Consider the following 27,798-nt stretch of genomic DNA (forward strand, 5'->3'; position numbering starts at 1 on the left):
CGGATAATCGAGTCCGACCTGTATTTTGATTTTTCCTTGCATTTTCCACTGCTACCAGAACAGAGTATTATTTCGCTCGTGAATATTACTAAATATTTTTCGTCAACGTGGACGTCTTGATAAGTGTTGTGTAAGGTACACAAGTAGTTATAGTAATTTTTAGAAAGTACATGTACTATTATAGTATAGAAACTAAATAGTTAACAATGTTCAAATCAGGCGTTTCCAATTCGTGTAGTGTAGAGTTGATTAGGATCTATCGATTAATTTCAAAGCTATTGCAATTATGATCATTGATAATGGTACTACTCTGGGCATTTTTGTGAGCTCCCATATTCTAAAAAGACTTTTCTATATCAGAGAATGCTAGAAGAAATAAAAAAGTTCAACTCGATTTTCGTTCTAGACTATATTGCATTAGGCAGTCCGGCAGTTTTGTTGATTCTAGGAATATTAATCAAAATATATACCATTATGAAAGCATCTGCAGACTTCCAAATAGAATCGTCGTTGAGACAACCCAAGCTGTAGAGCTCGTTTTCTAACTTTTCAGTACACTGATTTATAGATGCCATTTAGCAGGCTCTTAAAGATTTGATGGAATTGCGTTCTTCACAACCGGTCCCCTAAGCTAAAAAATGCAGGGTGATATGCTTATTTTCACACTTTTAGATTTCAAACTAATGCCTATATTGCTCTGTCTACAATTAAAGCATTGTGCACCAAATTGTATCAATAGGTTTGCTTCATTCCTAAACAGTATGATTACTAGTGTGTCGCGAAACATGTAAAATATTCCAGTGCAGCTAAGGTGAATACTCGTTGCGAGTCTATGTTCACTGTTTCATTCGAGCCAATGCGTCGCACCTAACTACCAGACGCTGCTTTAAATTACAGGTTCAGATGGGCAGAAAAACAGTGGGAACAAGCATCTAAAAAAATAAATGCCCAGTTTTTATAATAATTTACGAACATAATTTGTCACCCAGTAAATTGCGAAACTGTGCTACGCTGAGTGAATATTCATTAGCGAGGAAACGCGAACGCGTTGAACGGAATATCTCTCTAAATGGTTTCAGCTGTCAGAAGAAGAGCAAATATGCTAATACAAGTATAGTAGCTGGGTATATATATAGAAGCATATTTGCAATATATAGGATTGGTCTTAACAGCATTTGTCTCTAATCTGTTGTGGAATTGAATTTTAATTTCAATACTGTTAGTTTACATGATAATTGAATACCTAGTAAAATTTTTATATTCAGTTTGTTCATTCAACGCGCCACGTTAAGTTAGCTTAACTGAGCCAATTTCTTTGTTTTACCATTCAAGTTTCTTAGAACTAGGAAATTGTAGTTTGAAATCATTTTAAATTTATTTTCTTTTATATTAAAGCTAAAGGGAACAGTTCTAGGGTCATTTTAAAACTATTAATATGTTTGAATTAAAAGTGGAATTAATTGTATCAATATTACGGGGCGCTAGAAAAAGAGGTATCAAAAGCAAGCACAAAAACTTTGATTTGCTGATGAGAAAGCGAAAACGTACCCTTGTTTTCTAGCTCGGTAACCAACAAGCTAAAAAACTACTGTAAGTATGCACTAATGCAATATATCTTCTTAGTGAAGAAAATTTATGTAATAATTTGCGCGTGAAGAGCACAGAAGTTAAAACTAAATTAGTTATAAGTTTCGAGTTCCTTTCATCAGAATACGACATTAATTTAGTGACAGAATCAAGCCAGCGCTGGATTGACGCTAGCTCCAAAAACGAAAACACTATATCTAGCCAAACATGTCAAATGGTCCTAAGTGCAAATGACAGTTTCTCTTTGTTTACTTTCTCTTTCGCTAATAACTCGGCAGTTTATACGTTTGTTACTCAACTCTTAGCAAGCTAGTCAAAATCAGAGTTTTTCGACATATCCTGAAACAATATTCAGAAGTTTTAAGCCGTAATAATCGAAAGAGAAAGTAAACAAAGAGGGGCTTTCATTCGCACTTAGGACCATTTGACATGGTTGTCGAGATTTGTGATTCTGAGCAAAGCCCTAGTCCTGGATCAGCGTATTAAGGGTACATTACCTAAGGGACCACCCATAAATGACGTAGCATTATATGGGGGAGGGGAGAGTTTTGTATTTTGTGATGATGTGTGACGACAGGAGGTTAGGGGGTTATGCCATGTTACGTAGCTTTTTAAAGGGGAATAGGGGTTGACCTGATGTCTCGACAACCTTACCCGTTTCACCTAACTAACATAGGTTTTTTATTTTTTTCGGTCATAAGCGGGGGGGTGGGGGGGGTGGGGGTTACCGTGAAGCTACGTAATGACCACGGGGTATTTAGAGGTTTTAGACGAAATGCTACGATGGGGGAGGGGAGGGCGGGGGTATAAAATCACTCAAAAAATGCTACGTCGTTAATGGATGATCCCTAACATTGGTTCAAGACAATTTTTCCCTTTTGGGAATTAATATTACATAGTATCTACAAGGCGTTTGGTTCCCTAGCCCACAGACAAGAATTCGTTTTTGCTTCCTCGTCGGCAAACCAGAGCTTCTGTTTTTGCTTTCCGGAACATAATTTGGGACAAGTTAGCTACCTATAGTTCACGTGTACCGTGTGAGTGTTAGAATTATTGTTTTTAATTAGTGTTAATTTGTGTACTAGTTTAGATACATCGTCTAACTTAGCCCCACGCTCTTGCTCGTTACTGACGAGTTGAATTTGAAACACAAAAAAAACTTAATTTTGCTGCAAAACATCTTTTCGAAATAGTGATAACCTTTCTTGTTACTAGAAACATGTTTTAAGAGTTATGGTTTTCATTGACTTTTTTCGAAATTTCTTCCACTTATCAAAATATCAAATAAGTATGTTATGTAAAGTCACAGAAAACAGACGTCCATCTCGAGCTTCTAACTTCTGTAATACCTAAGGTCTGTTCCAAAATAATCCCGATCCAACCCCCCCCCCCCTGAGCGTTTTGAATTACTTTTAAAAATTTATTATCTTCCTGTCCAGGAAAAAACTTTGCGAGGGTGGCTGGAAAGGGATGTATGTCAAGTTGGACGGCTTCTCTGAAGGATCGGTTAACGTTTCGACAAGCTTCGATATTAGCAAAAGTAGTGAGTAGACAGCAAATGTCGGTCAGCGGGCTAGCAACGGCAGTTATGGAAGAAAAACACGAAGTTGGAGAAAATCGGAATATCGTTGTCTAGAGAAATTTTACCGCCAATGATTATTCCGTTAGAGTAGCAGCGAAATGGATCGCGAAAATGGGCATCGGTATAGGGTGAAATACTGCCGCCAAGAAGCTCTCAGCACCAGCTAGCATATAAATAGGAACGACTAGCACCAAGAAGGATAAGAAACCCGGCGAAGGTGGTTGTAAACGGATCGGTTCATGTCTCAACAGGGTACGATATTTGCAGCAGACCTGAGCTGGTGCAATATATCGCGAAGGTTTGGCAGCGAGTAAGGAAAAGTAGCTATTGATAAAACATGACGATTAACACAAAACAAAATAAGCAAGAACACAATCCTTACTAAAGCAGAACTTAACGGTTGCCCCGGATGGATGAGGATTACGAGATACAAGAGGTTTAAGATTAGTTGGTTGGCTTAACAACTACTACAAACCAATCCGAATCCACCACGAGCCAGCAGGCAACGCATAGTGGTCGGAAATGCCAATAACGTCACTAGATGCCAAACCATTGAATGTATTCATAAGATATCTTTGGAGGAATTGTTCGTAAGAATATTCCCCACAATCTGATAAAAAATAAATTGAGGCATGGCTTACTATGATTGAACTAGAAAAATTAACTTTTAATACTGACAAATAAAATATAAAATTTACTTTTTATACTGACGATGTAGAAAGTTGGTGTCTTTGACAATGTTTTAGGAATGCTCATAATGAAGAAATTTGTTGAACAACTTGAGATTGTAGGACTTAATGTTATCGATTTATAAAGCGTTTTCTAAGGCAAACCCCTTAAATTTAGCTTTTTAATATAGGTTTTTTCGCTGTGACTTTTGGTGCAAACGATGTTCCAGTGGTTCAAATGTTGAGGTATTAAAACCACATAATATTGTTGAAGACTGCATGTAAAAATATTGTTGAACACTGCGCATAAAATTTTTACCTGAAATCGGCGGCGCGGCGCACACCTCTTGTAAAAATACTCATTCGGTTTAGAGTTATTGACGAATTTTAAATTTTTTTACACCAAGTTAAACTGCGTATAAGAGAAAAAGGTGCAAACCAAAATGGACGAGCGGGCACTATTTTCAATGTCCGGACTACGCATAATAAAGGTAAGAAGGTTTTAAGCTTATTTTGTAATGTTTTTATACTTGGGTATTTTTAGTTACAGTCTTTAACAATATTATGTGGTTTTAATGCCTCCGCATTTATCTGGAGCACGGTTTGCACGAAAAGTCACAGTGGAAAAAGTTATATTAAAAAAAACTAAATTTGAAGGTGTTGCCATTAAAAACGCTTTACAAATCGATAACATTAAATCCTACAAGTTCAACTAGTTCAACAAAATTCTTTATTACGAGCATTTCTAAGACACCAACTTTCTACCTCGTCAGCATAAAAAGTTATATTTTTTTAATTTGATCGTAATAAGCCATGCCTAATTTTAATTTTTATTAGGTTGTGGGGAATATTCTTACGACCAATTCGTCCAAAGATACCTTGTGAATATATTCGATGGTTTGGCCTCTAGTGAATTAGGTTCACGTTTTTGGGGTTTCCGACCACTATGCAGCGGTGTCTTTTGATGACTCCTTCTCGATAACAAACATTTACCCAATTTGCTTAGCAGAGTCGTTTGGTTAACAAGACTAGGTCCAGGCCTCTGAAAAAATCTTAAATGTTTGAGGGTTTCTGTACGTTTTTTTTAAATAAACGTTAAAAAATCAAAACACCCCCCTTGAGAATTTTCTGCGCACGGGCCTGGTATTCAGTATCTATCGACAATTATTATTTCGTTATTTGATGTACCTATTACGAACACTAACTCAAATTAAAAATGAAACAACTCTCCTGTGTCGTTTCAACCTGTTCAATCTCTTGTAAATTCATGAAATCAATCAACTTAAACTGAATTGATCAGTATTTTAGAAACCGTTCATTCATATGTTTGTTCAATGATTCATTTAAAAAAAATCAGACATTTTTGTTGGTACCTTTTTACCCGATCAGAAACACGTAACAGAACTATTTCAAAAATATATCTCACGTTGTTACTTGTTATAAATTTCTGTTATTTTAACTACTTACGAGACCAAATTTGTAACACAATATGTTACAAAAATTGTGTTCTGTTATAATCTTGTTATTTCATTCTGATCGGGTTAATTTCGACTATTTTCCTGGAAAAGGGCGATAAAAGTCAGCTAGGTAATTTTGATTTTTTTCGAGATGTCACAATAACGGGCCATGAAATTGCCTGCAGACATGCAATTTACACACCATTTTGAGCGTTGTTTCTCTTTTTTTGATACATATATAATGCTGATCACTCCGAAAACAACGAATGGAAATTACAACAAATTTATTTTATTCTATAGTGAAACGAAATATATTACCCAAAAATTTGGACATTCTCAATCTGTCAGTACCAATACTTGTTATTAAAATGCAAACCGTAACATCTACCTGAATTTAAGAAAGTTATTCGAAAAATTTAAGAAAGAGTGATCAATGTTTCCCCGTTTTACGGCTGACGCCCAAGTGCCAGTTCTGCAACCAGACGGCACCCTACGGTAAACCATGCACATAAAATACACACTGAAATTCATCCGTCCACTGCTAACCCACAGACAGCCTGTCAAACAATAATCCTCAATAACGCTAAACCAACATCAAGTACCCCAAACGAAGGAATAATCAAAAAGAAGACGGATACACCAAGGTCACTCAGAAACACAAGAAGCATAAAAAATAACTATCAGTGAAAACCAAAACTGCTCTAGCGATAGCGACATGGACATACACGAGAGCGAGGAAGATGGTAGACTGACTAACCAATTAGCAGTAGATAACATTGCTAGAAGAAGTATTTAAAAGTAACTCGAACCAAGTTTGTCGTGCTGGGTGGATTCAAAAAAAGTCCACGGACACGAGCTCTTTGAAGTATTAGAAATCGAGGTTAAACAGTGTCATGCAATATTCTATACGGTAAAGTGAATAATGGAAATAACAAACCAACTGAAATTCCTTTTATTCTGGGCAGTCAGCTCCACATCTAATAATATGTTAGGTACACCATGAAGTAAAATGTTTAAACTATTTACATAGTAGGTGCCTGATTCTCAGCAATGCAACATTGGTTACATTTTGTCTCACGGACTGCACCTTTTTATAAAAGGTATCTGAAGTGACAACACGTGTTCCAGTTTTGGAATGTTTGTAATTCACGAAACCCTGCAACGTTTTGCCACGCTAAGAATCCCTTTTTGCTGAATCAACACTGGAGTTTTTGTCTACGTGCTTGCTGAGGAAGGTTTTGTTTGCTCTAGAAAGATGTTGAAATTTGTATTCAAATTTATTTTTGTTTTGATTACACAGGTTGTTCGTTCATTCATACTATCGCGAAGCCAGCTTTTTCCGAAGGCAACAGCTGTTGCCTTTATCTGGATTTTATTTGTTTTTCGAACTACTATCGTTGAGCGGATGGTATTGTTTTGTATTTTGTGAGCTAATTCTAGATGTGATGAATGTTAAGACGATTCGTTATATTCCGCAATTCTATTATTACAGCTTTCGATGGGAGTTACCTATCGAGTCTCTTACGGATCTCATTGGCTATACTTATGAATATCTGAGGATGTGCTTCTGATTTGCATATGATGATACAGTGATGACCCTTTTTATCAGCCCCTTGATGAATTTTAGGCTGATAAAACCGGGACATTGATAAAATCCCGACATATATTTTTCTTTCTTTTTAAGAAACTGAAGCTCTTAAAATATTATTCTTTAGTCTTTAGATATAACCTCGGAATCATTTCTGAATTTTTACTTTCCTTAAGAGAGCCTGAAAGTGCAAAATTAAAAAAAAAATGATTTTTTGCGTATTCCGTATCTCTAAGATAAGAAAAATATGCTCAAGAAAGGATTTACTCGAATTCAATTTGGTTCGTCTGCTAGAGCCCATCAAACTACCAACTATCAATTTTCATATGAAGCTGATAAAATCGGGTCAAAAAGCTGGTAAAATCGGGTCAAAAGGCTGATAAAATGGGGGCTGATAAAATCTGGTGCTGATAAAATCGGATCTTCACTGTACTTGTATTAATTATTGTGGTGAAATATAAATATTTAATAGGAATTGTCCTGATATTCATAATGGTACTATATGCATCTAGTTGAAGGGGTTAACAGTTATGTGTCCAACAAAAAAAACACCTTTAACAGGCCAACGAGGGTACCCGGGTACCCTCAAATTGAAATGCTCATAACTATGGCTTCCTTTAACCGATTTGGACACTTTTAGATGTTTTGGATTCAGGAACTCGTCCAGTTTTTGACTCTGTACAATAGAACCGGAATAATGAACCTGGTTTTTGGTAATCCTGATTTTCCGGAGTAATGTTCCAGTACTAGGATATGATTTGTAAATTTTAATAATGTCCTAGCAATATGAGTATCAAAACTCTTCAAATTGTCTCGAAAGTCTGTTTTTATTGTTACGGGACCCTCTGGCAATTTGAAAAATGGAATTGGAATGGAATGGCCACTCACGGCCCCACGAATGTCCGTTCCGGGGTCAAATCACCAAATGGTTCCAAAACCACGAGATACAGCCTACTGATGCAATTCCAAGAATTTTGATAACCATATTGCTAGTATTCCATTGAAGTTCGTAAATAGTACCTCAGCACTGGAACCTGCTTCTGGAAACCCGGATTCCCGGGAACCAAATGAAGTAACCCGATTCATTTTTACCAAGTCCAAAAGTGGATAAGTTCCTGAATCCAAAACGGCCAAAAGTATCGAAATCGGTTGAATATTACCTTAGTTATGGGCATTTTAGTTTTGTGGGTACCCGGGTACCCACGTCGGCCTGTTACGTAGTAAAAAAAATCAGGAGCCCCTCCTCACTCCCACCCTTACTATATCAACAATACTATTAACCCAAAAGCTTGACTTAGTGAAGTTCTAAGATGTCACAAAGTTTCAATTTCCAGCTATGGATAAAACATAGGAATTTTATTAATTGAAACTTAAAAAGGTACCCGGGTACCGTGTCGGACACACAACGGTTAAATACAAAAGTTAGGGCTCAATTCATTGCAAATTCTGAAAGTACATACTTTCGAAAATATTTGTGGGAAATATCATTGGAGCTTAAGATTTGAAATTACAGCCCTTCGCAGTGTGATGCTTCTATCAATAAAGGAAGTTAACACAAACTTTAAATGCGATTATCTCGGAATGGAGTTTCTCAAAATATGCCGTTGCGGCGAGCGCGATATCTCAAAAACCTTTCGAACGGATTTCATATTATTTAAAATTTTTTATATTTACAAACTTGTGCAATTGACAGGTTTATTTTTTATCCAAAAATTTTCGATTTTTTGCACTGCCCATGATCGCATATTTGTCTCGTTTTCTATGGGAGAAATCACCAACGCTATCAGATGCCATTGTCGATGGTAGTGCACCGATGTATTTAAGTTCGTTGGTTTAGCACCTTCGAACATAAGAGCCAATGACACATACCCACTTATTTGTACTTCTGGAACTACCCCGGTTCACATCAGTCCTAAAGAACAAGACAGGACTGTGCTGCTGATCAGGAAGCTTCCCTTTCAGCTGCACTGTCTCTGCCCCCGGCCCCCCAAGAAACCAGTGATTTGTTTGGTTATTTGTTTTAAAGGCACCCGAGTGACTCGTACCGAAAAACATATAATGGGTTTAATAAAGAACATGCCACTGAATCAAATGAAAATGACTGTGACTGTGATATGAAATATATCTTTGGCTTGCTACATTGACGTTTTGAGCAAACAAGAGATCGATGCATGGGGGATCGTCGCATCGGCATCGCAAATTTTTTTTTTAATACTCGAAGGCCCCCCTCTCACATTGTGACAAATGTTAAAGTAAGCTCAGATGCCAAAGTTCACATCATTTGGACCATTATAGACCCCGGCCACTTCCCTTTAAGTACAAGAAAGTGGGGTACTGGGTCATTGTGTCCCCAAATTTCCCAATTTTAAATATTTTTTCTGTTCCGTGATGCAAATTATACATATTCCACAGTTTTTCTTATGCGAAAAAATCTTACAAATCGAACTGAACCGACTACGAGAAGGAATTATATGTCCTTTTATCATTCATATTAAATTTTATCGTTTTCTCGTGGATATATCTCTATTATTCTTCAATCAATTTTATAAAATGTACCTTGTTGAACGTGGAAAATTCTTGAGAATACACCAAACGTAGATTCATTACCGGTAAAATGCAGAAACATCAAAATTTTTTACATTAACTCTACAAATCACATTTTTTTCATTAAATATCCTAACAGCTCAACTTCCTTTAATTTTCCAGGAATGAAACTTCTCTCATGTGACCCCTAAGCATATTCTACACTAGAAATAGTGAATTAGATAAGAATTGTTCGTTAAATGGAGGTAATACATGCGATTTTATGATACAAATGTGTAATCGAGACTAGTTGTCAGAAAATTTGATGCTTCTGAATTTATTTTTCTTTTGACGTAGGACTACGTCTTTGTTTTCGATATAGGGGTGCACGTTGCAAATTGGTATGTAACGAAAAGTGGTCCAATTTTAAACGCATATAATTCAGCCATCTCACGATAAATTTTCAAATTTTTTGCGCATATCGCCCCGAAATACTTCTAAGAATAGATTCCAATAGATAAACCCAAAGATTTTTGATATCATGGCATTAAAAATCGAAATAATGAACTACCTAGTCAAAATATCGCGCATTTACACACAGAAGATAGCGCTTCCCTAGTCCAGCACGACAGATTTGTGTACCTAGCGCGCTACGCTTCTATGGATGACGTCATCATCGACTATTTAAACGGACCGATATCGCCGAACCAGCTCAGTTGCTTGTTGAACGGCGGGCGAAGCAGATCACTGCGCTTTGTGTTTTCACAGCCAGTGTAGCTGAGTTAGAAGTCCGTCACACTGCCTGTGGAGGTACGCTACCCAGTGAATGCGACTGAGCTTGTCCGTTCAAACACTATGCTATCTTTTGTGTTGTGCTCGTTTCCAGTACACTTTTATGTATAATTCGATCATGAATCGACCAAAGGGCCGAAGTCGCAATGATATCGAATCGAGAAAGATAGCTTTGAAAATTCGGTTCAGAAAATTAAATCGTATTACAACAGTGTTTGCATACTGCGCTTTCAAATGTATTGAAACACTTTGAAACAATACTAGTTTTCGGAAGCATAACTAAAATGTTTTATATAATAACGTTTTCGTTGATAAAATTGAAAATCATTTCGCCGAGTGTAGTTATGAAATGTTGATTAGACCATTTTCGAGTCGTGTTCTGACGACTCTCAATTTCACCCTGCAGTGTCGACAGAAAACAAAAATCAAATGTGGCTTTCGCCGTGCTCGCTGGAGGGGAAAATTTGTTATTCCGCCGGGGCGTAATAAGCATTTTGTTTTTGTTTAGGGCGATTCTGTTTACGGACCTTGTAAATAATGATGCTGTCAATTTCGCCCGTATACACTACCATAGAAATGCAGAGGCGTAACCCGCCTGGCATTTTGTTTACAGTTGAAAGTCGGATCCGCCGTTTTGTTTTTATTGATTTTCATGAAGTGTGAAATATTTATAAAAGAGTTTTTATATTTTTTATATAGTATTTTTACTCGTCTTTAAGATATTAATCAAATCTCCGTTTGTGTACATTTTTATATAGGCCCATTTGTCGGTTCACGATCGAATTATTCGTACACAAAATAGTTTGTACATGCGAGCTCCATTTGCAAACACGGTTAACATAGTGTCGTGGTATTAGTTGTCTCTTTCGCTCTACCCATTATCATCAGCGTTCATTCATTTTGCTTTGTGCGCTTCGGTTTAATGTTTAAGGCGAATGTGTAGGTAGGTAGATCTAATTTGTTACTAAATTGCACAACGAAAGTTTATTATTTACGTTCGATCAATTCATTGATTCATTTCCCCATCACGTGATTCATTTCCACTGAGCCTATAGTACTTTGATTCTACTAATAGGTACATACTACAAAGCCTATTTATGAATGAATACACTGCCACTGAAAAATCGTTGCAAAAACGCATCTTGTCTATATATAAAATTGTTTTTGATTCTTGTATATTTATAGTTTCGATATATGATTAAGACCACTGCATTCGCTTTATTTGTATGCGTACTTTAGGAAAGTTACAATAATGGCAAAATATAACTAGAATGCATGGTCTATACATGAAATGTGACTATATTGTCTAGAATTTGATTTTTTACCACTCACATCGAAAAGTTTTTACAAGCTAATGTTATGCTATAAAGATTTAGTTCCAGATATTAGTTCGGTCATAGTTTTCTGTCTTCTTTCTTCAGATCCTATTAAATAAGTTTAATCGGATTCGATCACCTACTACAAATATAATGACCTGATAACCAAGAAGGTTTGGTTCAATATGTAATATTCGATGTTGATTGGTTGTGATTAAACCATACGTAAGAAATATGTTTGATTTATTATTACTATAAATGTACTAAGAAAATAAATATTTTACATTAAGTAGTATAGTCCTACGTCTACAGCTTGTACAACCCCATAGGGCTGCCCCTTGTAGTTTTTATTTTGTTCCTAAGGATTTTCCACGTTCAACGAGGTACAGTTTATTAAAATTGATTGAAGAATCAAAGAGATATATGCACAAGAAAATGATAAAAATTAGGATGAATGACAAATGGTCATATAATCCCAACTTCTCGTATGAAGTTCAAAAAGGTTCCGTTCGATTTCTGCGATTTTTTACTTTAGAAAAACTGCAAAATATGCATGATTTGCATCACGGAGCAGATTTTTTTTTAAATAGGGGATTTTGGGGACAAAATGTATCTTACTTTCCCGTATTTTTCGAAAAACAGAAACATCTCCATTCAAATACTAAGGTTATTTTCTTTAAAATGAGGTATGAATTGTAATTTTCTTAATGCTATCTATTATATTTTTCCTACATTTTTTCTCATAGCACCAATTTCAAAAATTTCAAGAGATATGGGCGGGGGTTTATAATGGTGCAAATGATGTGAAATTTGGCATCTGAGCTTACTTTGACATTTGTCATAATATGAGGGGGAGGGGGCTTTGAGAATTAAAAACAAAAGAAAAAAATGCGATGCCCAAATCTACTTTCACGTGCTGCTTGTGAAGAATCAGGGATAAGAAAAAGCTTCTGGGGAAATGAATACTACATCAAATAGCATTTTAACTTTTGTCGTGACTAACGACTTACCCTTCAATATAGGGGCCACTTTTCAAAAGAAAGTCGTGTAAGGTTTGGAACACTTACATGTTTTGCTGTTCTGCATGGATTTAATCAATTTCTCCCCCATTTTGTCTAAAATATGTTCAGCAATTTTGTAATAAATTTTGGTGTAGATATGACATGCATTAATAATAAAAACTGTTTTGAAAAATCTTTCGAAAGCTACTCGGAAATGGTGAAAATTTTCAGCCAACAAAATGGTGGACCTAGCGAATACTTAAATGAAGGTAAGATTTAATTATAGGTCTCCGCAAAAGGCTGTACAATAACGACAAGAAAATATTTGTTAGCTGATGGATTAATCAATTTGTGTAGTTACATATTACTAGCAGATGCAATTATAATCATTTCTGATGATTAGAAAGTACCATACACAACGAAAAACCGAACCGAAGCCAGTTCGTGATAGGTCATCACTAGTTTCAAGCACCGAGCCGCAATACTTGTACAAAAAGAGTTGGGATTTTTGTCTATTACTATTAGTCAACCTTGTTGCAAGGGCCGCAGACTAAATTTCAACACCGGGGAGAATGTGATTATTGAGATTCAGTCGGCTCCGTGGATTGACTGAAATACTTAGTTTGTACAGCTCCGTGCTATTAACGGGGGCTAATTGGAACACAAATCTTCCACTCAGAGAACATTTTCTTTAGAAAACAAATAAGCCCTTATCAGCGCTATCAAACCACCTCTTTCACGATGGAAGTCAACTGATTTCATTCGATGGCCAGCCCATTTGGCTTCGAACGTAAACCGAGCCGAGTACAAAAGTCGTCGATCGATTTTTTAACGTTATTTTTTTATGGGCTGATAACGATGAATATAAAATACAATTTGAACAGTTTTTTGAAATTCAAATTATTTTTAAAGTTATGGTTTAACTTTTTAAACATCAGTTTGGATTTTATTTAATTTCTCACGATTGGTAACATCGATCCTTCTCATTTTTCACCAGTTAAAATTGATAATTTGTTCTTCCAATTAAAAATAGATTTTGCATGGCGGAAAAAAGCTAACTGCAAAAGTTATTAACAATTTTTATAAATAAATTGAAATAACGGTGACTTTTCAATCGATTTTTAATATTTTTTCTACCTAATATTGTTGTATATTTCATAATAAATGAACGATGTTCCACATCAAATTGCATCACGAAAAAATGCTATATAAAATAACCTATTACACCTTCTCTTGAAAATTTTGGGTAGTAGTAGTTTAGAGTGTATTGTTTACACTGTATTTTTATCGCTGGCAGTTTTTCGAAAATTGGAAAAAATGGCGTCACCCGAAAAGCAACGTCGCGAATTAATTTTGCGATATTACCTGGAATATCCGCAACTCTCTCATAAGGACATCGGAAAACAACTTGGAATCGTGCAGTGAAGGGTAAATCGTGTGATTAAACGTTACTACCGAAAAGGAAAACGGTTTTGTAAACGGGGAGATCTACCTCAAGGAGTGTCTACAGAAACATCTGCTTCTTCTGTTAGGGGAGGAAGGTTTCGAAATGAAAATAAAACACTTTTTTGCGATTTTTTTAGAGCTTTGCGCGAAGCAAATTGATGAAAACATTTGTGCATTATATTGTATCAATTGAATAACATTCTGTAATTTTTCTATGCAAAAATATCGAAAAACGACTCGGTGACGAAGCTTTTCGTACAATGTCTGTGGAAAAGACACGATTCGTGGTGTTACCTGCCGTTCTAAAACTACTTAACCGATTTCTTTCAAATTTGACATACACATTCTATGTTAAAAATACCTAACCACTACGTTGCGTTTTTGAGATGATTTTTAATTTAAGGGGGTATTTAACCTTGGGGTTACTCGCGTCTTTTAGAAAAAATGCCTTGTGTTAGGAATCGAACCCAAGTGAACTGCGTACAAGGCAATCGATTTATTTGCAGAATGAGTCCTATATACGTGCTGGACCATTGGTTTCATCCAGTACCATGATAAACTGGAAATACTCCAGGGTAAACAAATCTCGAATCTTGTATTAGTTAGATACATGCCTATTAAATGAGAATTCATCACGGTTTTCTATGAACACAGTTCCTTACTTATCATGTACCCAATTCAGTCATCGAGAAACATCAAGTCTCCAAATGAAATTTAAAAAAAATCATCTTCTCCAGTAGCAGTCAAATAAGATAATCAGCTACTGTATGCTGATTCTTCTGTCACAGAATATAACGGAAAATAAACCATTAAACAGAAAACTCCGACCATTCCCATTTAGATATAGGCTGAGATTCGGCAAAATTTATACCCCCGACCCAGGTTCCACGCCATCCTTCAGACTTTCGGGTAAAACGTGCAAACGGTGTAAATTGCCATGTCCGCACGTTAGCATTGAAAACACCTGGGACGACGCGAAATTGTCAACGATCTCCGATTGCAAATCACCTCTAATGAAGCCAAGTGCGCCGAGAATGTTGCGTACTTAAAATAGCTTTTTTATGGTCATCACTTCCCCTCTCCTCTTTGGACTACCCGAAATATGTTAATTATTCCAGTTTATAACGACGATTCCGTGGTATCTCTCCCATCCTGAATGAAACGTGACTTTGCACCCTCATTCGCGAGGCAAGTGCGGTTTACGAACAGCCGTTTCGTGAAGAATATAATGATGTTATATTTATTCTAAGCTTCAATGAAGCAAGGAAAAGCTTTTGCGGTACATATCTCGCACACAATTGCTGCTCTATTACCGAACAGATAATCTTGTTCGTGTTAACTTATCCTCAACGTTGGTTGCCAGCTTCTATATTCATACCTTGAAAGAAATACAGAGTACCGAGATGCTCAATTGCCTCAAATAATAAGTTCATTTAGTTACATTTTGTTTACGGTTTGGGAGATTTTCCGTTACTCGCTCACAGAATCGCACCACTGTGTGCTATTATTTTGGATTACAATATGGATACGTTCAAGGTTCGGCTCTAAATTTTTTTTAACTTCTGCTCGTGTAAGCTGAGAAGTTTCTTTAGCATAAATTAGTTTTATTGGCCTGCATAGGACACAGAAGAAGTTAAAATATTATTTTAGTAAACTCTCTGTTTGTGTTTGAAATCTGCGCGAAAAGTTGAAGAGGAATCAGAGTGATTGAAAATATGCGTGATTCATTGCGTGGTAGCCCAGGAAGCAGATTTAGCAGGAAACAATTGTTCACGCTTTCATCTTTGGATTTAGAGATTGGATGTCTTCGTAGAAACTTGTATTGTGCGTTATGAACTGAAGCGGATTTAGAGTAGTCCTAAAAAAATTAGGCTGCCAAAAATATTTCAATGTTTAGTTGGGATACACACTTAGTTGAACTGGACAATCTCCCTCCGAGTAAATCAGTAAATGTTTATAGTGATATCTCCGAAAAGTGTTATTTGTATCAGGGATGTAATGCACCTCAGAGCAAATTAAGAGAAGAATAAAAAACGATCATTGCACTTTTCATGCGAACCACCGCTCTTCTCTTTCACAATAAACCTCTTCACTCAGATGTGTGTTGCTACCATACGTGCATTCTACTCCATGGCTACACACCTCAAAGAGTAGAAATAAAGAGGCTCTTTTGTGTGAATCTTGGTCCCACGCGCAAGGAAGCAGAGAAGGCAACCAAAAAACATTTTAAAAACGTTCTTCCGATCAAACTTTATCTGAATTGTAGTTTAATTCGTCTTCCTACCTGCTTGCCAGTGAGGGGAGGCACAAAAAAGTGGCTCTTCAAGGTGACTCTTTGAACGAAATTGTGCAGCACTTGGTGCACAAATCTTTCTCTTTTTCGTTTTCAAGTTTCTCTTTGTGCCGTCGTTCTGCACATCGCACAGTGGTCCCAAAGAGCAAAAAAGGGGGTTTTTTAGATTGCGTCAAAACGGTTGACTTTAGCAATATGGTGTCTTTGAGAAAGTTTCTTGGAGTAGAACTCTCCTTCTTTCTGTCTTATCAGATTAATGATTAATCCCCCTAATAGTGAGTTACGGAATTTATTTTCTCCAATAATTCAGATAGACAAATACTTACTTCAGCAAAGTTGTAGAAAAACTCGTTGCAAATATTTTACCCGAAGACTTCAACTCTCTATCTTTTAAGGTTTTTGAGATATGGGACATTATTTGTAAAAGGCCCCTTAAAAACAGTTTTTTCATCATAAGTTTTCTTCTAGATTTTTCCCATTATATAAATGTTCTAGAACATTGTTTGGACTAGTAAACTGCATTACTTTGCCGAAGACGGAAACTTGTTATCGCTAGTATGTGTGGAGATATTCACGTTTTTTGATTGAAAATAGCTCTTTTTCCAATGCCGATAACATTTAAACGGGCAAAAACGGGCAAACCACTTTGTAAACAAATTAAAGTGCAAGAAAAGCACAACAAATGCAGGAAAAATCAGATCAGATCAGAAGAAGTTTATTATAAGAAAATGAGATTTTCGAGTTTTAATTGTTTATAACTAATAAGTAATTAACAAATTCACATAAATTTGTGTACTAGTTGTACTCCTTACATCCCTAAGAGTTGATTAAAAGAAAGAATTCGTGTTATATGTCAACGCTAACTAGAAATCCAATAAAAACTTAGGAGAAATAGGTGGGACGTATACGACCCCATACATCCCCTATTTTAATAACATTTCTGCTGAATAGGGTAAAAGGGTATAATACGCCCCACCGGGGCTAAATGCCCCTCTTCGATTCCCAGGATTCCTGAATTATCTAAAAAGTAAAAATGACTGATAACAGTATCGTTTCATGAAATCAACGTACTAAGTTAGTTTGGTATTTTTAATATGTTGCAAAACAACAATATACACAAAAGTTTCAAAAGAGCTACTTTTATGTAAGCTTCCACTTTTTCCAATAGCATTACAACCAATTAGAAATAATCGGATTGGATAGAACTATTTCAAGTAGCTTACTAGAATGTTATAGTTACTATCTTAGTTTATAGCTTGGCTTAAAACTATGTGTGTGTGTGTAGAATTATTCATGTATTCACAACAGCTCATCACCGGCCAAAACGCCCCACCCATTGTTGTGGGGCATACTCACCGATTGCTGTGGGGCATACCGTCCTCTTGTTGTGGGGCATATTACATTTTCACCGGGGGCATTTTGCCCTGGGTGAAAGAAAAAACTAGAATTTAGGCATCTTTGAAAAATGTTTAATTGTACTTGTCTCAGGATGTTTTTAATAAAAAATGAAACGGGTACTAATTTCTAACTAATATAACAATAAATTAGGGTAGTTAGTGAGAAGATCATAGCGTCGAATGGTGGAATATAGCTATTTTTGCTTAAGGGGAGCGTATTAGACCTGTTTACCCTACTGCAAATCAATCATAGTTTGCAGCTTTTCTGTCCAAAAAATCTCACGCATCGAACAAAACCTTTGCGACCTTTGACCGAATGATAAGGCTTTCTAGGGCATTTTGTCATTCTTGTAAATTTTTTTTTCCCGTGCATATCCCAACTTCCCATATTTTTTCCTGAAATAAAACTTCTACCATGTGATTCCTAGGAGTGTAACGCCATACTTTCTTTGGCAAAGTTGTTGTGCTTATTTGGGCCTACAACTAATAGCCATGGGGTATCCAATCAGTTGAGAACTATGCCGCCAGGGGTGCTATGAGTAAAGAGTAAATAAATCGAACCTCTCGTAAATACGAATATCACTGAATAGGTTCAATCTCAATGTCAAATATATCGACACCCTGATTATTTTGAAAGGTGGCGTCTTCGGAGAATTTGTAAAAGAAATCCAGAGCTTCAGAATGGTGGAAAGTATAACTCGCAATTGTCCCACCAGGCGGTGCTAGTGCTAATGCAAATATTCAACACATGTTAAAAAAATTAAATATCTCAATATCGTGATTATTTAGAATAATTCTGTCTTCGGCAAAGTTGTTTGGGAGATCGAGGACTGTTCCGGCCTAGGGGTGGCCCTTGGTGTGAGAAATTTGCAGCTTGCTGTTGGTGGCTGGCTATGTTTACACTTGTTCACAGACAAATAAAACTCTTGGATGGACCACTCAAAGCAAAACCACAAACAACTTATGTGGACTGTATTTTGGAAAACCACTTGCAACTGGAAATGATTTATTGGAAGGAAAAACACTTTTTTATACTTCACTCGTTTTGTATTTTCACTCTTTACTTGTACTTTACATTTACATTTCACTTATTGGAATAATACTTTAATCGCACCCAACACTTTACTTGTTGAAATAAAACTGGTTGCTGCGATGCGCAGAACACGTGTATTTATATTACACGCCACGCGTTCTAGAAACGCGTGGAACATTCACTCACTGACGATGATATATTACCGCGCCTGCTGCTGTTGCTATTGTTGGTACTGTTGCATTGTTACTGTTACTGTATGCGAGTCAAATATCTGACAGTTTATTCTGGAATGTTCTTACCGGTTGGAGATTCTGCTCGATTATGATGGAATCGTGTGAATAATTTTACATGGTAGTTATTAGCGCTGAACAGAGGCGCGAACAAGGACTATCCACTGGTGATAGTTTAGTTTGGAATACTCTCACTGTGCAGCGCTGGCGAGCGTAGAAGCTTTCAGCATATGGTTTAGTATGATATATCTCAAAAGTCTAATAACATGGAAAGATAGTGTTTTCGGCAACGTTCTTGAGGAAGACAAGGACTACTCGATTATGGATAGATTAAATTGGAATGGACTTGCCAGGGGGCGCTAGTGTGCATTTTTTTTTTCAAATTATATATCTCGAGATCATGATAATTTGGAAGGGTAGGTCTACGGCAATATTCATAGACAGGTCGAGCTTTGTTCTGCGGCGAACAGATTAGTTCAGAACTCACTGGTCGGCGCTATTGAGAATGAAACTTTCTTAATTTTGTAGATCTATCTCTAAATTGTGACAATTTAGGAAAACGCTGTCTTCGGTAAAGTTCCCGAGAAGGACAAGTACTGTCTGACAATGGTAAGAATATTTTGGATTTCACCCGCTAGGTGACGCTACTGAGCACACATTTTTCCTTTCAATTCTTTATCTCAATATTCAGACAGTTTGGGAGGTGATGTCTTCAACAAAGTTGCTCGAGAGGTCAAGGACCACCCAACGGTAACAGACTAGTTTGGAATACTCTTACTATGCGGCACCAGTGAGCGTAGAATCTCTTAGGACATGGTAGATTATGATTATCTCAAGAGTATAATAGCTTTGAAAGAAGGTGATTTTGGCAGAGTTCTTGAAGAGATCAAACGTTAATGGATTATAGACAGATCGAAGTGGAAAGGAGCCCCCAGGCGGCGCTAGTTAGCTTTTTCAAGTACTACTCCTCGGGATCATGATAATTTGGAAGGAGGTGTCTTTGGCAATATTCATCGACAGGTTGAGTTCTGTCTTACAATGAACAGATTAATTCTGATCATACCCACTGGGAGGAGCTAAAGAGAAAAAAAACTTTCAATACATTGTAGATCTATCCTTAAAGTCTGGTAATTTAGCAAAATACTGTTTTCGGTATTGATGTTTGATATTGTTATTTAATAATAACATGTGAAACTGAGACTAGATGTCCAAAAATCTATTGTTTCTGAATTCTATCGGTAACGAATTCATTTTTAATGAAAAATTATTGAAAAATGTGCACAAGAAAATAATTATATTATACAGGGTGTTTGGTTCATGATTAAGAACCTCTCGAAGGATGATTGACTGTCATATTTGGAGAAAAAAATCGTTCTACACATATTATGAAATCTCAACCGTCACAGAGTTATTGAACTTTTTGTATAAAAAACTTATTTATTTTAAAATACATCTAACTCGAAAAGTATACTTCGTATTTTAAATATTTTAGTTCCATTGGAAAGGCGAGAAAATTTTCTATTGAATAGTGTTCTCATATCTTTCAGTTAACTAGTTTTAATTACCTTTAAGTTGTGAAGTGGTTAAAAGTTGGCGTTTTTGATGAGGATTTTGTTAATTTTCTCAAAATAATGAATTATGATTATAGCAATATCTATTACCCAAAAATTGGGTTTTAGGAAGATGCAAAATTTGTTCTTCAACATCATATTCCTATCTCTTCTCGTTTCTTTATAATTTCATTACTAAACTTTTCCTGTAATCGACTTGCAAGTGTTTAAAGACTCTAATCTAAAAAATATGCTTTATATCGTTATTTCCAATGCTTCATTGTAAAGCTGAGAAAAATTCCTTCCGATGTATGTACAAATATCCTTTAGTTAAGTGTACTGAATGACTTTTTACTAGTAAGATAAATCAAAATTTGCGTTTTTTGAGAATTTTGTAATTATTCTAATTATTATTCAACCAAATTTATCGTTACTATTGTTCATTTGGTGTACCTTAACATTCTCTATAACTTGTTGTTTGACACTTTATCACTATCGCTTTTCATTTCGCTGCAATTCAATAGTTAACACAGCATGATCTCACCATAAATGTAGTGGGTTCGAAATCGTTTTTTTAGCATATATAACGAGGTGATAAAGATGATTTTGCTTTGAAACTAAAAGAGATAATTGAATGGAATCAAAGAAAGAATTGTAGAACTTGCTGAGATGCATTATTTCGCTGATAAAAATGGTGATGTTTATTATTTACTTTTTTAAGTAAATTAACGAAAATGCTAACATTAACTTTAAACTAATTTACTTCTAAAAGAATACTAAATACACTTAATTGAAAGATATTAATACATTTTCTTTGCAAAATTTTTCTGGCTTTCGATTAAAAATAAGAAAAGGTACAATAAGTGCAATACTTTTTCAATAAGAGCTAGTATTAGTGAAAATGAGATAAAAACATTATAGTTCAATACCCCAAACACATGAAAACAAGAAAAGATAAGTGTATCATGTCAAAGAACAAATTATGCAGCTCTTCAAAACTAACAATCTGAATTATTAAAATGGTGATGCTAACTATTAAGATTCTCGCGAAATGAACGAAAAATCGATCAAAATTGTTAAATTTCAAATAAATTACTGTGAAAAGGTTACTTAACCTCATTAGATGAAACATGTGAAATCATACAATGGGAAATTTTCTCATTTAAGACAACTAAATTTTTAACACAAAAAGTTCAATAACTTAGTAGCGGTTGAGATTTGATGGTATGTGTAGAACGATTTTTTTTTCCAAAATAAGACAGTCAATCATCCCTCGAGAGGTTCTTAACCTTGAACCAAACACCCTGTATATGCATGACATAAAGCCATAGAAACCCAATTTATCGTATTCGGACAATGGTCACAACAGCTGCTTTCAATTGTTGAACTTTTTCACATTAGAAAAATTGCACAATATATATGATTTACTGCATAGAGCAAAATTTCTTTAAAATTGGTGATTTTCGGAACAAAACGTTCATAAACCCCAACTTTTCGTATTTTTGAGAAACGCAAATATCTTCATTAAGATACTAAGGTTACTTCTATTTTAAAATAGAAAACTGTTATTTCCCGAGGGCTACTTAAAAAGTTATAGCATTTATTAATTTTGATTTCCCACGGAACCAATATCAAAAGTATAGTATAGTATAAGTATAAGCAAAGTATACGAGGTTTTAAAATTGTCCAAATGAAGTGAAATTCGGTATCTGAGCTTGCTTCGACATTTGTCACATTACGAAGGCGGTGGAAGGGAGGAGTGGTTACTGCGAGAATTCACAAAAAAATTGCGCTGCCCTGGTAACGATGTTTACTTGTCGTTGTTCGATTCTGTGGATTTACGAACTAACGATAATATTGGAAAAATGAAGCTCTATAGGTGTGAATATTTTCCACGTTTGTTGCGTTATTGTTTCCTTTTTGTGATGCACATTACTATAATTTCATTTTATGAAAATTACAATGAGAATCGATAATTGCCTTTATTTGGAAATATTAACACACGCAAATCGCGCATACACGCCAGATCAAATTTACAAAAAAAAATTAAGCATAAAAAATAAATAAATTAGATCCAACAATGCCAACCAGCCTCTCTCTTTCCTACAGTTCGCCGAATAATTTGTATTTTGCTGACCAGTATGCCAGTTGGGCATCCAGCGATTGCTATTTTATATTCAGAATCAGCTAGGTATTTTCTTCCCTTCGAATTCGGTACTTCAATTTCAAACCAGCTGAAATAGCACTTTTAACGAAATGAAATTACTTCTGGGTCTGCCAAACGGAAGGGTTAGATAGAATTGCTGCTGTAAGAAGTAAATATGTTTTTAGGAATGTTTTCATCCCGGCAGCAGTTACCTTATTACAAAGGAAGGGCAAATTGGAAATATAATCATGAGTGGAACGAGAGTAATGAGCCTATTTTCGCCTTGTTACTATTATCATTTATTCAATTAATTTAATTTTGAAGCGGAACAAAAAATTGTTCTCATTTTTGCTGATTTTTATTGTTGTATTGTTTATGTTTTATAGTTTTGCAAGACAATGGCTCGCAAGTATAATTTCCGCACAATTACTGCTGTAACAGTAACGTTGCGTGTTACCAATCTATTACTGGCCAGAAATATTTTTTTCATTTCAATTTCACCCCATTTCGTGGTATTTTCCAAACCCCGATTTTTTAACTTTCACTCTTCCAAAAAAATGCACTTTTTTTAAAATATCGAAATTCCATTTTATTGCGTTTCTAGACCATTCTTTCAACTTTTAGAATCATTTGATTTTTTTCAAATCGGTTGAAAATTTGCAAAGTTGTAGTAATGTTTATGAAAAAAGTCAAAACCGCGATTTATTCAGTTTTTATTTTGTTCAAACCAATTTATGTATCATTGATTCAGTAAATTCTGTATTTTCACTTGCACTGCTGTTTTCGCAATTAAAAAACGAAGAAAATGATGTATTATACATTTCCTTTGTTTGCAATTTTGCCTGCGAAAATTGCGATCAAACGCGTGGGGTACATTTATACCCCAGTGCAACGTTCTAAAGTGGAAAACGCAAGTGCAACGTTTTAGGGTTATGAACCAATATAGTAACACGAATTGCCTAAAAATGGTCGTTTGAGTTCAACGAAAACTCGAATCGAGCGACCCAATTTTCGCCCCACCAACCAGTTAATGCAGTGAACAAAGATGGCAGACGCTTTTCCAACCAACGGCGTAAAATAGGTGATTATAGAAACCGGGTCACATTAGGCGTATTACCCTATATTAATAGCGCACATTTTGTACTTTCCTTTTTATTTGATGATGACAAACAATCATTCATTCACCAATGAAAGAAAACTTTTGAATAATGCATCCCGAAAGGGTTCGCTTTTTTTATTTTCCTCCACCAACACGACCTACCAACAGTATTTGGATCCGTTTACGGCAAACGTAAAAAATGTGTTTACATAAATTCATCTGCAGAGATAACAAAAGAACAAACGATGAGATTGCGAAGATTTTACTCCCAGAGTCTGAAACGCTAGTCTGGCTGGATCCTGAAAACATCAAAGGCAAACGACGTGCTGTCTGCTCAGCCAGATCACTGGCGAACTGGTTGGCAATCGACGGAACTGGAAAATTGTCGAAAAGACGGGAAAATTTAATACTGTTTCATTGCTTCCAGGCACGAATGGATTGTTTTGTGGCTCGGATGGATTGTTTTGTAGTAAACGGTTCTGACGATAAGAACATATCATCGTAAATGCTTCCGCTTACGGTGGGATGTAATTTCAAGGGGCACTAACGCGGTTTTGATTGTGAACACAGATAGAGTTGTTGAGCACAATACATTAGAGGAAAACGCTAGGCTTTGCATTCGTCATATGGAAGACATAATACATACACAGTAGAAAATAATTAAATTTAAACTATATGTAGGGAATAGACTGACACCATAAGATTAAAATGCAGATTGTACTCATCCATTGATGAATTGCTCGCAAATCGCATACAAATCTTGATTCCATCAATATAGTTAATTATATTTAAAAAAATCAAACAGCAAATGTTTCAAATGGTTGCGAAAAATATTTACAAAATAGTCATAAATTTACAAATTAATTTTCACCTGTGTAAAGGAACACAAAAGCATTATATCCAAACCAATTCTTTTTCTTTTGCAGGTACAAACGAAGCTGAGATACTTGAAACTTCCGATGGGCGAGTTGGCGCCTCAGTGAGTCCTACAGTAACGATAGCTTCGTTCGATTCAAAATGTTCGTCAATTTTAAACAGTGATAAAAAAAATCAAGCCCGTTAACAATATTCAAATCACCCAAGCAACCTGTTGGAATGGATCGCCAATGACATTCAATCACGCTTCAACAATTTGTTTTTTTTTCACACCAGGAGAAATGCCAGGTGATGAACCGTACGGCGTTTACAAAAACAAAAATAGCACTCATCGATTACCGCTGCTATTTAGAATTTCAAAATCGAAACGCATTAAATACGGACTAGCGCCGAAAGCCGAATAATTACAGCGTGGTTTGTTTCGTGCTGCTATGGGAATGCTAATAGTGGAAATAAGTTCTGGAATATTAAATACCTCACAGTGACAGAGGAGACACTACGTGAAATAACTGGCCGTTTCGATTAAGCAAAACAGTGGAATGTAAGTAATCAACCAGAATTTAATTGAATCAGGCATCAAAGTAAAAATGGAACCAATATTTTTTTGCACGGATCAGACCACAAAAATCCTTAGCAACCAAAAGTTTGTATAAGGGAGCTGCTTTCCGTTTTATGTAATTTACCGAAGTGTTTTAATAGCGGCTTAAGCAGCTTTTAAATTCCATTAAAAGTTAAGGTGGTTGAAAGTCCACTCAAAACATTATATAAATTTAAAAATGTGCCTTTTAAGTACTACCCGAACTTTTGGTTGTTCAGGGTCTTCTTTTTCTCACTCAATTTTGTTTAATATTCGTCTGCGATATAATTTCAGACCAATGCTATAGATGGCGCTGTATACAAGCAAATCATTAGTATTACATACTCTCCATTGCGAAAGTTGACCTTCTGTTTCGACAGACTTCGCAGCCAATTCATAACTCATAGGACAATTGATCGGTGTTAAGTCAGACCGATCTAAGTCGCAAAATATCAAAAAGTGAGATAATGATAGCATTGAATAATTGGTGCATTCCACTTTTGCCAGAATTGTAAAATGTTACAATTAGCATGAAATACGGCAAAATAAATTTCGACTTATAATGTAAAGGATGCTGCGATTCAAACTATAAGCACTGAGAACTGACATACAAGTAAAGTTTTCAACTTGTGTAAGAAATAAAACTGTCGTTTTGAAATGACAACAGCAAGTAGCAACTTGCCACTGGCCGGCGCTGCGATCAGCCAGCAATCGCTATACGGGACTTGTATGCAAACTTGGATACAATGGTGACTCACGCATGCGAACCGGTATGTGATGGTGATTTTCAACGTATTTTCATTTAAATGTTTGCACAGGTTTTTCGGGAAAGTTTGTTCCAGCTTATATGTCTGTTCTCTGTGCTATAAGCCCGTTTTCCTCGAAATCAATACAATGTCACTTAGTCCAGTCTGACTCAACACCGACCAATTGCAAGACTAGTGCTACGTAACGACCGACACTACTAAAAACTGACTGCCCAAGTAGCATTTCTAGTTTTATAGCACACTACAAGTGCGTTATTAGCTTTAAGAAGGGCTTCAAGAGCGTCATAAAACCTCAATTGTTACTAGGGTGGGATATTAAAATACGACGAGTGAGAACTAGGGTGTCCCAAAATGACATCATGGTAAAAAGTCATCGGGCTCACTTCTTAAATGAAATGTAAGGGTATCAGGACCACTTTCTTCTTCGGAGTGAAATTGCTAAAACGCTCCCTACTGGTGGCAAATTTTGATTTTTCGAAAAATGGGCCGATTTTAGGTAAAATTTCAAATTCATGCTTGTTGAAGTGCTCATGAACTGTCTTAGATTTTTTTTCATATGCCATTCGACTCAGTTCGTCGAGATAGGAAAATATCTGTGTGTTTATTAGACTGGTTCAATTTATGACTTTTAGCTCCACCAGGCTCTATTGATTCCTTCTATGGCAATTGTGCAAATTGTGCAAATTTTGGTACCGATCGGTTGTGTCTACGGACCCTCCAAAAATTTCAAAGTTTATATGGAAATGAGTATGGAAAATCGGTTACAATTGAAAATAAATTCTTAAAAAATCACCTCATCAATCAATTCATGAGAACACTATATATTTCTAAAGGTATTCTTCTACTGAATACATTCGTGGGACATTTTAAGTTTGTGAAAATTCGCTGAGAAAAGTTATAACCTGAAGAAACAGCATGACTTTAAAACAAGTGGATTTTATTATTAATCATAGCAACCCTGTTTGAATAGCTCCATCATTATACAAGTGTAAACTAGGGTTGCTATGATTAATAAATTAATAATTAATAAACAGAATACTCTTCTCAGAGATGGCTGGACCGATTTGCACAAACTTAGTCTCAAATGAAAGGTACAACCGTCCCATCGGCTGCTATTGAATTTTTATTGATTGTACTTCTGGTTCCAGAGTTATGGGTTGAAGAGTGCATCCACACAGCAAATTTCCATATAAACTGAAATGAAAAATTCTCAAAGGGGGGAGCAAGGAAAAATTTCAAAATCGAATTTGCTTTTTTTGATGCCAAATGGCTTTAAAATGCATGAAACGTTGAGATTTGATGAAATACCGAAAAAAAATTTTGACTAAAATTAATTTTTTTGGACTTTGGCACCTTTTTGCCTTTCTCATATTAGAAAGATTATGCAATCACTCTAAAAATCGTCAACCTAATCCCGGCGATTTTTTTTTTACTTATTTAGGCATAGGTAAGAGTATGCAATGAGGGGCTGCTACTTTAAAATTGAAACTAGTTAAAAAAAATTTAACAAGTTGAAAATTTTCGGCCGGGACCGGACCACCCGGATCCTCTTCCTTGATCCCCCACTGGTTTCAAGCGATGTTTCAGTGTCGACACATAGCATCTCAAAATCGTGGCTGTCGATCCATTGTATGTATGTGCAAATCGTACTGAATATGTAATATTCATTTCCACCGTTGTATTGAACATAACCAGCCATGGAATCGTAGTTTGGACAAATGAGAAAGGCACAATTGCACCACTAGGTGGATTTAAACAGATTTTTATCTACTTATTTTCATGCACCTGACTTTAAATTGGCTTCATTCACCACGTCGAAATTACTGCACATGTCACATGGCTAACAATAAAATTGATTTTATTTTTAATT

Source organism: Topomyia yanbarensis, unplaced genomic scaffold, assembly GCF_030247195.1.
Source record: "Topomyia yanbarensis strain Yona2022 unplaced genomic scaffold, ASM3024719v1 HiC_scaffold_33, whole genome shotgun sequence".
Lineage (NCBI taxonomy): Eukaryota > Metazoa > Arthropoda > Insecta > Diptera > Culicidae > Topomyia > Topomyia yanbarensis.